This window comes from Salvelinus sp. IW2-2015, linkage group LG23 (assembly GCF_002910315.2).
Source record: "Salvelinus sp. IW2-2015 linkage group LG23, ASM291031v2, whole genome shotgun sequence".
In the NCBI taxonomy this organism is placed as follows: domain Eukaryota; kingdom Metazoa; phylum Chordata; class Actinopteri; order Salmoniformes; family Salmonidae; genus Salvelinus; species Salvelinus sp. IW2-2015.
The window spans coordinates 1,231,706-1,241,881 of NC_036863.1; the positions used below are offsets into that span (position 1 = coordinate 1,231,706).

Here is a 10,176-nt window from a genome sequence, read left to right on the forward strand (position 1 = left end):
AGAACAAAAACACACACTGTGTTCACTGTATTAATAGCCAAAACAACTACTGATCCCAGACCTGGGCAGCAAAACATGGTCTGATATGCTGGTCCCGTGTGGCTCAGTTGGTAGAGCATGGCACTAGCAATGCCAGGGTTGTAGGTTTGATTCCAGGGACCACCCAGGTGTAAAAATTAATGCACGCATTAAATGGGTGTCACTTTGGATAATAGTATCTGCTAAATGGCAAATATGAATGATATTCCAAACTTTACCCAAACGTCTCTTCCATGGAGGTGTTCCTTCCTCATCTGTTAATGCGGTGAGATTGTGACATCATATGGATGGAGTTCTAACCGAATGAAAACAGGCTTCCTGAGCCAATGTCATATTATACACGGTCTAATTTTGGCTTGGAGAAATGAACCACAATTTACTTTTTTACTGACCCTAGTACTATTAATAATAATATTTCCTTCCCAAAGACATGTTTCCTACTCATGAGAGAGAGAGATTAGGCCTATGGGTTTGTGGGGAGCTTCTGACAGGGTTACTCCATGGGAAACCCTGGCAGAGAGTCAGACTTTACCTCCCTCCATCACAAAACACCACGATGACATCTCTCCATGTTCGAGATGTGGAAATAGGCCTGATGCCGTCCAACTACCCAGAAATAACATGCTGACGCTGGGGAAATGGTGGGAAAACAGTCAGAACCATAGTAACATGGATGTGACTGTAGGCTATGCTATCMTTAAGCAAATAGAATAAGCTGTACTTATAAAAAGCTTATAAAGTTGAAGTCGGAAGTTTACATACACTTAGGTTGGAGTCATTAAAACTCATTTTTCAACCACTCCACAAGTTTCTTGTTAACAAACTAGTTTTGGCAAGTCGGTTAGGACATCTACTTTGTGCATGACAGGTAATTTTTCCAACAATGGTTTCCGGACAGATTATTTCACTGTATCACTATTCCAGTGGGTCAGAAGTTTACATACACTAAGTTGACTGTGCCTTTAAACAGCTTAGAAAATTCCAGAAAATTATGTAATGGTTTTAGAAGCTTCTGATAGGCTAATTGAAATCATTTGAGTCAATTGAAGGTGTACCTGTGGATATATTTCAAGGCCTACCTTCAATCTCAGTGCCTCTTTSCTTGACATCATGGGAAAATCAAAAGAAATCCGCCAAATATTGTAGACCTCCACAAGTCTGGTTCATCCTTGGGTGCAATTTCCAAACTCCTGAAGGTACCACGTTCATCTGTACAAACAATAGTACGCAAGTATAAACACCATGGGACCACGCAGCCGTCATACCACTCAGGAAGGAGAGCATTCGTCTCCTAGAGATGAATGTACTTTGCTGCGAAAAAAGTGCAAATCAATCCCAGAACAACAGCAAGGACCTTGTGAAGATTGCTGGAGGAATCAGGTACAAACGTATCTATATCCACAGTAAAACGAGTCCTATATCGACATAACCTGAAAGGCCACTCAGCAAGGAAGAAGCCACTGCTCCAAAACTGCCATAAAAAAGCCAGACTACGCGTTTGCAACTGCACATGGGACAAAGATCGTACTTTTTGGAGAAATGCCTCTGGTCTGATGAAACAAAAATAGAACTGTTTGGCCATAATGACCATCGTTATGTTTGGAGGAAAAAAGGGGAGTCTTGCAAGTCGAAGAACAGCATCCCGACCTATAAAGCACGGAGTGGCAGCATCATGTTGTGGGGATGCTTTGCTGCAGGAGGACTGGTGCACTTTACAAAATAGATGGCATCATGAGGACAGAAAATTTGGTGGATATATTGAAGCAACATCTCAAGACATCAGTCAGGAACTTAAAGCTTGGTCACAAATGGGTCTTCCAAATGGACAATGACTCCAAGCATACTTCTAAAAGTTGTGGCAAAATGGCTTAAGGACAACAAATCAAGGTATTGGAGTGGCCATCACAAAGCCCTGACCTAAATCCTATGGAAAATGTGGGCAGAACTGAAAAAAACGTGTGCAAGAAGGAGGCCTACAAACCTGACTCAGTTACACCAGCTCTGCCAGGAGGCCCATTGGGAATGTGAAATAAATAAAAGCTGAAATAAATATTCTCTCTACTATTATTCTGACATTTCACATTCTTAAAATAAAAGTGGTGATCCTAACTGACCTAAGACAGGGAATTTTTACTAGGATTTAATGTCAGGAATGTGTGAAAAACTAGAGTACACCTCCAATTGACTCAAATGATGTCAATTAGCCTATCAGAAGTTTCTGAAGCCATGACATGGTTTTCTGGAATTTTTCCAAGCCGTTTAAAGCACAGTCAATTTAGTGTATGTAAAACTTCTGACAGACTGGAATTGTGATACAATGAATTAAATTGGAAATTATCTGGTCTGTAAAACCATTGTTGGAAAAATTACTTGTGTCATGCACAAAGTAGATATCCTAACCGACTTGCCAAAACTATAGTTTGTTAACAAGAAATTTGTGGAGTGGTTTAAAAATGAGTTTTAATGACTCCAACCTAAGTGTATGTAAACTTCCGACTTCAACTGTACATATAATCATATAGCTATGTCCCCTCTAAGTAGAAGAGGCTGCTGAATTGACCTGTTGAGGGAGTTGAACATCTCTATGGTGACCAGCACGGAGAGGGCCATGGTGGTGGGAAACGAGACTCAAACACCTCACAGTCGATGCCCTGGAACATGGGGTTGTCCTCCGAGCACTGCATAAAGTGTCTCGTGAGGAGAGAGAGGACAGGGGTGAGCAGGTTTCAACAGCATACAGACAACAGACAAATACATGATAGCACAGTGGAATGGGCTTTGGCTGCACCATTCAACTTCATTCTCTTCAATCACAGTGCTTTCGGAAAGTATTCAGAACCTCTTGATCCCCCCCCCCCCCCACATTTTGTTATCCTAAAATGGATTCAATTAAAAAAAAAAAAAAATCCTCATCAATATCCCATAATGACAAAGCGAAAATAGGTCTTTAGAAATTCTTGCAAATGTATTAATAAATAAAAAAAGCAGATAACCTTATTTACACAAGTATTCAGGACCCTTTGCTATGGAAACTGGAAATTGAGCTCAGGTGCATCCTGTTTCCATTGATCATCCTTGAGATGTTTCTACAACTTGATTGGAGTCCACCTGTGGTAAATTCAATTGATTGGACATGATTTGGAAAGGCACAGACTTGTCTATATAAGGTCCCTCAGTTGACAGTGCATGTCAGAGTAAATACCAAGCTATGAGGTTGAAGGAATTGTCCGTAGAGCTCCGAGACAGGATTATGTCGAAGCACAAGTCTTGGAAGGGTACCAAAACATTTCTGCAGCATTGAAGGTCCAAGAACACAGTGGCTTTCTGGCCAAACTGAGCAATCGGTTTGGCCAAGAATCCGATGGTCACTCTGAATGAGCGCCAGAGTACCTCAGTGGAGATGGGAGAACCTTCCAGAAGGACAACCATCTCTGCAGCATTCCACCAATCAGGCCTTTATGGTAGAGTGGTCAGACGGAAGCCACTGTTCAGTAAAAAGGCACATGACAGCCCGCTTGGAGCTTGCCAAAAGGCACCTAAAGGACTCTGACCATGAGAATCAAGATTCTCAGGTCTGATGAAACTAAGATTGAACTCTTTGGCCTGAATGACAAGCGTCACATCTGGAGGAAACCTGGCACCATCTCTACGGTGAAGCATGGTGGTGGCAGCATCATGCTGTGGGGATGTTTTTCAGTGGCAGGGACTGGGAGACTAGTCAGGGTCGAGGAACAGATGAACAGAGCAAAGAACATTGTGATCCTTGATGAAAACCTGCTCCAGAGTGCTAAGGACCTCAGACTCGGGCAAAGGTTCACCTTCCAACAGGACAACGACCCTAAGCACACAGCCAAGACAACGCAGGAGTGGCTTCTGGACAAGTCTCTGAATGTCTTTGAGTGGCCCAGCCAGAGCCCGGACTTGAACCCGATCGAACATCTCTGGAGAGACCTGAAAATAGCTGTGCAGCGACGCTCCCTATCCAACCTGACAGAGCTTGAGAGGATCTGCAGAAGGGAATGGGAGAAACTCCCCAAATACAGGTGTGCCAAGCTTGTAGCGTCATACCCAAGAAAACTCGAGGCTGTAATCGCTGCCAAAGATGCTTCAACAAAGTTCTGAGTAAAGGGTCTGAATAATTATGTAAATGTGATATTTCCGTTTAATTTATTTTTATTTTTAAACATTTGCTAAAATTTCTCAAAAACTGTTTTTGCTTTGTCATTATCTCCTCCAATTGTGTAGATTGAGGGGGGGGAAACGATTTAATATATTTTAGGCTTTAATTTAACAAAATGTGGAAAAAGTCAAGGAGTCTGAATTCTTTCCAGGTGCACTGTAGATACATTAATTATATTATTATTTATAGTATTATTCCAAAGCTTCTTACGTAGTCTTAGATGAACTCGATTGACTTCCCACAAGTAAATGATCAGAACATTCGGAGAACACAGTGTGTGTGAATGTGTGCTGTGTCCACAGGAAGTGACCTAACCCCCCTGAGACAGGCTGTGTTGGGTCTCAGATCAGATCTGACCCCACAGCAGCTGCAGGAGAGCTTGACTCAGTTCCACTGCCCCCCCCCCCCCCCTTTCCTTCTGACATTCTCTTTCTGTGGACCCTTGAACTCAGTTCCTCTCATCCTCCTCCTGCCCCCCCCCATTCCTTCTCTGACATTTCTCTCTGTGGACCCTTGGACTCCAGTTCCTCTTCAAATCCTTCCTGCCCCCCCCCCCCTTTCCTTCTCTGACATTTATCTTTCTGTGGACTCAGTTCACTCTAACTTCTCCTCTCCTGTTCTTCCTGTTTCTCTGACATTCTTCCTGTTTCTCTGACATTCTTCTTCCTTCTCTCAGACCACGTGTCTCATTCTCCTCCAATTCTATTGCTCTGTTTGTATGACCCCAGAGACCGTCGTCACGGCAAACAGCTGATGGGGTAACCTGGCGCTGACCATAACAACAGCCAAATCCAGTCCAGATCAGTCCTACGTGATAAAGCACTATGGTCTGAAAACAGACACACCAGAACATTTCTAGGCCCAGCAGAGATAAAAGGTGGACTGTACAGTGCCTTATAGAGCCATGACTTCATGGAACTCTGCCACATCAAGTAACTCGAGTTATCAGTAAAATCAGATTTTAAAAACAACATAAACCGTATAACGCGGACCGTGAAGAGACAATCTCTCACACACACACACACTCTCTCAATGTTATATTGTTACTTTGTAATCGAGTTATAATGTAATAATGACTCTTTAATGTTAAGTTTATATTTATGTAGGCTGTTGTTTTGTTGCGATGTCATTGTTTTAACCCTGTTTGGACCCTAGGAAGCCTAATGAGGATCCTAATACATATTCAATACTAGGTCTTACTGTACTCATTAAGACACACTGTAGCAAAACATGGTTTCTTATTGGACAGTCCCTCCCTGTTTCAGTCTGTTTTCTTCCACTTGGTGTCTAATGAATAAGTCCCTAATGAAGTCTTAGTAATGGTGTGTTTGTTTCCACTCACCAGCTGGTAGAAGGACACGTGAGGGCCTTCATCATCAAACAAGTACCACCAGGTGGCAGCACCCACCGTGCCCAGACCAACATACCCTGCAAGGACACAGTCAGACAGCAGCCATGAGATCCAAATCCATCATGATTTAATCCCCAATGTAATGGATAATTTTTAAGTAGCTAGCATTAAACTTTGATTATAGCTCGCAAGAATACATTATGGATAGAAAGAGTGTGAATGAGCTGCCGATGGGTAACTTCTTGTTGTATTGTAACCAGTGTCCAGTGGACCAGACAGTGTCTCACCTCCGATGGCCAGGTATCTGAAGAACAGCCACCCAGAGATGAGAGGCTCCTTGGGGTTGCGAGGCGGCTTGTCCATGATGTCCAGGTCTGGGGGGTTGAAGCCCAGGGCAGTCGCAGGGAGACCATCTGTCACCAGGTTGACCCACAGCAACTGGACCGGGATCAGAGCCTCAGGAAGACCCAAGATGGCAGTCAAGAAGATGCTTCAGACAGCGAGGGGGGAAAAAAACATCAGAAATACATAAAGACAAGAGTCAGCATTCCTGAGAACTCTGGTTAGGAGACTGGACAACGTGTGTGTGTCTGTCTGTCTGATGTGGGCTTGCATTACTATCGTCATGGGTACTGGAAATCCCCCAGTCCACACAAGGATAGTAAAACAAGGACATTTCCCAGGTCCTCACGAGGACAAAGGCTATTTTAGGGGCTAGGTTCAGGGTAAAATTGTATTTTTATTTTATTTAACAAGGCAAGTCAGTTAATTCTTATTTTCAATGACGGCCTACCAAAAGGCCTCCTACGGGGACGGGGGCCTGGGATAAAAATATAAAAAATATTTAAAAAAAAATAAATATATATATATATATAGGACAAAAGATACATCACAACAAGAGACACAACACTACATGGTTATTGTTAGGGAAAATAGAATTTTGAATGGATATCAATTTTAGGTCCCCACAAGGTTAGTGTGTGTGTGTGTGTGTGTGTGGTGTGGTGTGTGTGTGCAGTGCATGCGTCGGTGCTTACCAGACGACCTCTCCCACGTTGGAGGAGATGAGGTATCGTATGAACTGTTTCATGTTGTTGTAGATGGCCCTGCCCTCCTCCACAGCCGCCACGATGGTAGAGAAGTTATCGTCAGACAGAATCATCTCAGAGGCTGACTTCGCCACAGCTGTGCCCGAGCCCATGGCAATGCCAATCTCTGCCTTCTTCAGGGCTGGCGCGTCGTTCACCCCATCACCAGTCTGTGGAGAGAAGGAGGAATATTGAATCATTTCTTTATTTAATAGGGTTAGACTCTTATGGGTTAATAAGGTGTTATACAGACATGAGATGGGAAAGTTGACCTATCACAGAACTCTTTCATTGTCAAGGCAAGTCAGAATAGATTGGCCCAGAAGTGATTTATCCAAAGAATTAGCTCAAACATATCTATGGATTCATTTATTAATTTGCACACCAATGAAATAAAGGTCCATATTAATCTAGATCAAGTCAAGATTATAATGAAATAAAGGTCCATATTAATCTAGATCAAGTCAGGATTATAATGAAATAAAGGGTCCATATTGAATTTAGCAATCAAGCTCAGGATTAATGAAATAAGGTCCATATTAATCTAGATCAAGTCAGGATTATAATGAAATAAAGGGTCCATATTAATCTAGATAGGTCAGGATTAATAATGAAATAAAGGTCATATTATCTAAGATCAGTCAGGATTATAATGAAATAATACGGTCAATATGAAATCTAGATCAAGTCAGGATTATAGAAATAAAGTCTATATTAAATCTAGATCAAGTCAGGCTTCTAATGAAATAAGGTCAATATTAATCTAGATCAAGTCAGGATTATAATGAAATAAGGTCAATATTATCTAGATCAAGTCAGGATTATAAATGAAATAAGGTCAATATTAACTAGATCAAGTCAGGATATATAATGAAATAAGGTCCATATTAATTAGATCAAGTCAGGATATAATGAAATAAAGGTTCAATTAATCGAGATCAAGTCAGGATTATAATGAATAAGGTCAATATTAATCTAGATCAAGTCAGGATTATATGAAAGAGGTCAATATTACTCAGATCAAGTCAGGATTATAATGAATAAGGTAACTATTAATCTAGATCAAGTCAGGATTATAATGAATAAGGTCCAATATAATCTAGATCAAGTCAGGATTATAATGAAATAAAGGTCCATATTAATCTAGATCAAGTCAGATATAATGAAATAAGGTCATATTAATCGAGTGATACAGTCAGGATTATAATGAAATAAAGGTCCATATTAATCGAGATCAAGTCCGGATTATAATGAAATAAGGTCAATATTAATCTACTAGATCAAGTCAGGATTATAATGAAATAAGGTCAATATTAATCTTAGATCAGGTCAGGATTATAATGAAATAAAGTCAATATTAATCTAGATCAATCAGGATTAATATGAATAAGGTCAATATTAATCTAGATCAAGGTCAGGATTATAAGGAATAAAGGTCCATATTAATCTAGATCAAGTCAGGATTATATATGAAATAAAGGTCCATATTAATCTAGATCAGTCAGGATTATAAGAAATAAAAGGTCCATATTAATCGAGATCAAGTCAGGGATTATAATGAAATAAGGAGTCCATATTAATCCGAGATCAGTCAGGATTTAATGAAATAAGGTCAATATTAATCTAGATCAAGTCAGGATTATAATTGAAATAAGTCAATATTAATCTAGATCAGGTCAGGATTATAATGAAATAAAGTCAATATTAATCTAGATCAAGTCAGGATTATATTGAAATGGTCATATTAATCTGATCAGTCAGGATTATAATGAAATAAGGTCGATATTAATCTTAGACTCAGGTCAGGATTATAATGAAGAGGCACTGAGCGCCCCACAGCCATGCAGTTAAAGGAGGGGAGGAGCTGTGTGTCAACCCTCTTCTCACCATGGCAGTGATCTCATCAACGACTGCAGGTTAGCCCACAATCTTGAGACTTGTGTGCAGGCTCCACGCGGGCAAAGCACCGTCCCGCTTCACAGCATCTCTCTGGGAGTCAATGGGCAGGTCATCAAACTCCCGGCCGTGATGAGCCTTGCCCACTAACTCTCATCCTCGCCGAAGATCGATGCGTCGGCAGATGGCCACGGCCCGTGCCTTGTTGTCCCAGGTGATCATGATGACACGGATGCCCGCCTCGGCACACAGTCTGGATGGACCAGTCACCTCCTTCTGGCGGGTCCAGCATACCCACGCCGCCAACAGAACGTTAGGCCCGTCTGGGAGGTAGAGAGAGAGACAGAGGAGGACGAGGAGGAGAGAGACAGAGGAGGACGAGGAGGAGAGAGAGACAGAGGAGGACGAGGAGGAGCGAGAGACAGAGGAGGACGAGGAGGAGCGAGAGACAGAGGAGGACGAGGAGGAGCGAGAGACAGAGGAGCGAGCGAGCAAGAGCGGAGGAGGGAAGGGTAAAGGGGAAAGACAGTAGAATGAACCAGATAGCACAAGATGGATGAACGTCAAACACCCAGTCAGGCATTCAAATACAACCTGGATGTAGCGAAGGATCGATGACAGGCGTCACCGTAGAACTAAACCATTTCAAATATGATGATCGTTATCATTTCTTTCAATGTGGATCGTCTTTCCCAACAGGAACCAGTTCAACTTAAAAAAAATAAAAAACATTCTTCCCTTTTTGAGTGAGTAATCTCCCTGCCTAGTCTGCCCACGAGTCTGGCATTCACCCAGCTGCTTGTTCGTCTCTGACTGACCTCACCCTCACCTCACCCTCACCCTCACCTCACACTGACCTCACACTGACCTCACACTGACCTCACACTGACCTCACACTGACCTCACACTGACCTCACACTGACCTCATACTCAGCAAACTTGGTGGAGTTCTCCAGATCCATGTCCTGTTGTTTAGGTGGCGAGTCCCGTGTGGCCATGCCCAGGCATCTCAGCGTGTCCCTGCCCGTGCCCCAGTCCCTGATCAGGGAGGTCAGCTGCTCTCTCAGGGGCATGGTCAGCACCACCTTCCCTGTGCCAACACGCAGGTACTGGCAACGCTCCATCACACTCTCTGGGGCACCCTGTGGGAGTGGAGGGGTGGGCGGGATATAGATGTATATTTAGTGTGTGTGTGTGTGTGTGTGTGTGTGTGTGAGAGAGAGAGGGGTCAAAAGGTCACAATGGACATCTAAGCTCCTCTCCCACTCTGGCCTATAGAGAAAATGCATAGAGTCGGACTCTGTAGTATTACAGCGTGTGAAAGATCTGTTGATTGAGGTGTCTGTCTGTGTGTGTGTCTGTGTGTGTGTCTGTGTGTTAGAGGGGTCAAAAGGTCACAATGGGGACATCCAAGCTCCTCTCCCACTCTGGCTTATAGAGAAAATGCATAGAGTTGGACTCTGTTGATCTGTTGATTGAGGTGTCTGTGTGTCTGCACCTTGATGAACATCTTGCACCCGGAGCCTGGTTTGTTGATGGGGGTACAGTACACAGACATGGACTTGCGATCACGCGAGAACTCCAGAGTAAACTCTTTCTTCATCAGCTGTCTGATCACCTGG

The 10,176-nt window shown here is 42.7% G+C and overlaps 1 pseudogene; it reads right to left on the reverse strand.

Annotated features, from left to right (window-relative positions):
• LOC111950825 (sarcoplasmic/endoplasmic reticulum calcium ATPase 1-like) overlaps nt 1–10,176 on the reverse strand; it is a 160,138-nt pseudogene that overhangs the window by 9,106 nt on the left and 140,856 nt on the right.